The sequence below is a fragment of the Silene latifolia genome, chromosome 4, assembly GCF_048544455.1.
Source record: "Silene latifolia isolate original U9 population chromosome 4, ASM4854445v1, whole genome shotgun sequence".
NCBI lineage: Eukaryota > Viridiplantae > Streptophyta > Magnoliopsida > Caryophyllales > Caryophyllaceae > Silene > Silene latifolia.
The window spans coordinates 49,485,819-49,489,924 of NC_133529.1; the positions used below are offsets into that span (position 1 = coordinate 49,485,819).

At 41.2% G+C, this 4,106-nt stretch overlaps 1 non-coding gene across 1 annotated transcript; it reads right to left on the minus strand.

Annotated features, from left to right (window-relative positions):
- Nucleotides 1–3,726: 3,726 nt before the first annotated feature.
- LOC141654168 (small nucleolar RNA R71) lies at nucleotides 3,727–3,833 on the minus strand. Its single transcript, XR_012547734.1, has one exon. It is a non-coding gene; the product is annotated as a small nucleolar RNA R71 (small nucleolar RNA).
- Nucleotides 3,834–4,106: the final 273 nt, after the last annotated feature.

The following is a 4,106-nucleotide window of genomic DNA, read 5'->3' on the forward strand; positions in this document are numbered from 1 at the left end:
CCCCAAACCACGCCGGTGTTGGACACCAACTTTAGACAGAATAGAAGTTAGTTTCTTTTCCTTCAAGTGCATTCCCCCATCACTAATGACGACCCTAGGGACACCAAATCGAGGAAATATGACCTTTTTGAACATTTTTATCACGGTCTTGGCATCACAATGGGGTGAAGCAATTGCCTCAACCCATTTGGACACATAATCTACAGCCACTAAGATGTACCTGTTACCTTTACTAGACGGGAACGGTCCTTGGAAATCAATGCCACAGACATCGAAAACCTCAACCTCTAAGATGCCGTTTTGTGGCATCTCATGTCTCTTTGAAATGTTCCCTGATCGTTGGCAAGCATCACAAGCTGAAACAAAAGACTTATCATCAGCAAACAAAGAGGGCGGAAAAAACCAGGTGAAGTACCTTAGCCACGGTGACGCGATGGACCGTGGTGACCACCATAGGAAGAGGAGTGATAACCTTCCAGGATTACTTTGGCCTCCCACTGCGGAATACACCGTCTGTAGAGACCGTCCGCACATTCCTTAAACAAATAAGGATCATCCGAAATCGCATAGCGTAATCGTAAAACGCTTCCTCTGGCGATGAGAAAGGTCGGTGGCGACTTGCCACCGACAACGAAGTTAGCTATATCTGCATACCAAGGTTCTTGGTCAACAATAGACGATATAAGAGCAATTAAAGTATCGTCAGGGAAAGAGTCATCAATAGGTAAAGAATCTTCCCCTTCTTGTCGCATCAGTCGCGACAAGTGATCAGCTACAACGTTCTCAGCTCCTTTCTTATCCTTGATCTGCAAATCGAACTCCTGAAGAAGGAGTATCCATCTCAATAGTCGTGGTTTAGCCTCCTTATTAGCAAGAAGATGCCTCAAAGCTGCATGGTCAGTAAAAACAGTAACTTCTGACCCAATTAAATAAGTACGAAACTTCTCTAAGGCATAAACTACAGCTAGCAGCACTTTTTCAGTGGTAGTGTACTTCACTTGAGCCTCATCCAGAGTTCGGCTCGCATAGTAGATCGCGTTCAAAGCTTTGTCTTTCCTTTGGCCCAGCACCGCTCCTAGTGCATAGTCACTGGCATCACACATTATCTCAAACGGCAAGTCCCAATCGGGAGGCTGTATGATCGGCGCAGAGACTAAAGCCTGCTTTAACTTGTGAAAAGCAGAAAGACACTCATTAGTAAACACAAAAGGGGCATCCTTAAGTAGCAACTGTGTAAGTGGTTTAGCAAATTTTGAGAAGTCCTTGATGAACCGGTGATGTGACCATAATTAGCGCATATTTAGCCCCCGAATTAGCCTTGTTCCCATGCTTTTTAGTGCATATTTGGGTCATTTATTGTATTTAGTTCTTTGTTTTGCATATTCTTTGAGATTTTGATCCCTTGGTAGGAAAGGAGTAAGAATCTTGCATTTTCATGGCAAAACGAGACTAAATTGATTGAATTCAATGACCAAGCATCAAGGAGAGACAAGATTAGAAGGCCTTTTTACATATTATAGTAGTTGGGCAATGACGAGAAAGGATCCTTGCATCCCTGAGGAAATCCCCAAGGATTTTATGAAGGAAAGGAAGAAAAGAAGAAAGAAATGTAGCTGTCCAGCAATCTGTGCGGATTGACTGGAAGACGCTCGTCCTCCACAGCACAATCCGTGCGTCTTCCTTCAAAGACGCCCGGACAGCAAGCCCAGAAGACGCCCGGATTCCCTTGAAGACGCCCGGGCAGAGCCTCACGAATCCGCCCGTCCCGACCCTAAGACGCACGGATTCCAGTCCAGCACAATTTCGTTCCTTCAAGCCTCCGTGAAAGAAGCCCTTCCTTCGAAAAATACCGGCGTCTCCCTGCTCAATCTAAAAATTGTAATTACTAGTTTAGCCCTTAGTTAACCCTAATGCATCCACCTAATTTCCACTATAAATACCCCATTAGTCTAATTAGAAGAGCATGTTCTTCTTAGCAATTCTTAGTGTAGTTAATATCAATCAAATCTCTCTTTAGTTTAGTAATCAACAATTAATCAAGTTCTAATACAAGTTTTATTTCCTTAATCTCTCTTTTGTTCATCCTTTATTTTGGGTAATTGAAGATTATTTGGGTTATTATTGGGAGATTGACAACCTCTCAATCAAGCATCAAGTACTTCTTTTATCTTTGCTTTATTATTGGATCATTAGTAGGTATAATTCTATTAATCCCTTTTTAATTATTACTAATTACTTTCATTTATTCATCATGTTTTACTTTGTTGGTATGATTGACAACCTTGCTAGCATGATCAACATGATAATGAGTGAGTAGTCACCTAGCTAGGGTTAATGGGTAATTAGGGGAAACCAACATGGGGAATGATTCATGCTTAAATTAATATGCTTTCATGGTTTATTTGCTTGCTTGTTTTGATCTCGGCTCATGCACATGTTATGTTTGATGAAATGCGAGCCTATGAATCCTTGCATTTTTTACCCATCACCTATCTTTTCAATGAGACTTGTAAGACATAAACCAACTAGAGTCTCATTAGACCATGCATGTTGTTGAGTAGGGAAGACTAAGTCGACTTGTAGGTGTTGTACAATCTAATCGATTCGGCTCCGGGACCCAAACTTTCCTAGGATTGTAAGATATAACCCAACTCAATCCATCACAACAATAATTGCTTGCTTATAATTTGAGAACATGTTTGTATGATCAATTCCCATGATTCCCCTATGACCCCATGACACCCTAGTGCTTTTTATCAATTGTTTACAACCCTTTTAATTCATCTTGCTTGTTTACTTTCATTGCTATTTAGTTTAGTGACCTTCTACATCAACCCAAATTGTGACATCCCTAAGACACCACTAGTTGCAATAGAAATCTCATCTCAATTCCCGTCCCTTGGGATCCGACCTTTACTTGCCTCTTTACTAATTGTAGAGTTGTTTGTGAAGTTATAAATTGTGTTTGATTGGATGTGTGACGACCAACTCTTTAATTGACATCCCCAATCAAAATGGCGCCGTTGCCGGGGACGGTGTTAGCTTGATTTAGATTTTCTTATATTGTTATTAGTTGTGTCTTTCTTTGCCTTGGGGAAGTAAAACTCCTCAAGGTTTTTTCTAATTGTTTTCGAGTTGTTTGATATTTTGCATGTCTAGAAGGTCACAAGGTGATTTGTTACCTTTTGATCGTGAAATTGAAAGAACTTTGACAACCAATAGAAGACTTGCTAGGAGGAATTTGAGAGGTATTAGTGAGGTTGTAGATATTCAACTAACTATTGAGTTCATCAACCCTTTTGCAAGAGAAGGTGAGGAGAACCCAACACAAAATCAACCACAAAATCAACCCACAATGCCTAAATTTTCATCACATTCCGTACCCACCGAGGAGAACCTACCCAATGGTACTCCCACACCACAACATCTAACCGGAAATTTTATTGCCAAATCCGCCTTTATTCAATTAGTCGAAAGGAGCCAATTTGGGGGCATGCCTAGTGAAGACCCTCATTCTCATATGGAGGCTTTTTGTGACTATTGTGATGCGATTTCTCAAACCGGTGTAACTCAAGACCAAATTCGATGGGTCTTATTTCCTTTTTCTCTAATTGGCACCGCGAAACAATGGTTGAAGGGCCTTGATAAGGCCACTCTCGGATTGATTCTTGGAAGAAGTTGGCTCTAGCTTTCTACAAAAAGTTCTATCCACCGGAAAAGACTAACATGCTAAGAGCTCAAATTACGGGTTTTAAGCAAAGGGATGAAGAATCTTTGTATGAAGCTTGGGAGCGGTTCAAGGGAATTTGTCGCTCATGTCCTCATCATGGACTTAGCGAGTGGTTCTTGGTACAACAATTTTGGAAGGGTCTATATAAAGATTCAAGGAACATTCTCAACATGGGATCGAATGGGATGTTCACCGAGGTTGATGACAACCAAACTTGGAGCAAAATTGAAGAGATGGCAATCCATAACTCACAATATAGTAGGCCTCGCAAGGCTACTAAAGGAGGAAAGCACGAAGTGGACGCCGTTACTCAATTAGGTGCTCAACTTAGCTCCCATATCAATACTATCAACTTGAAGTTTCAGAAAGCAATGGC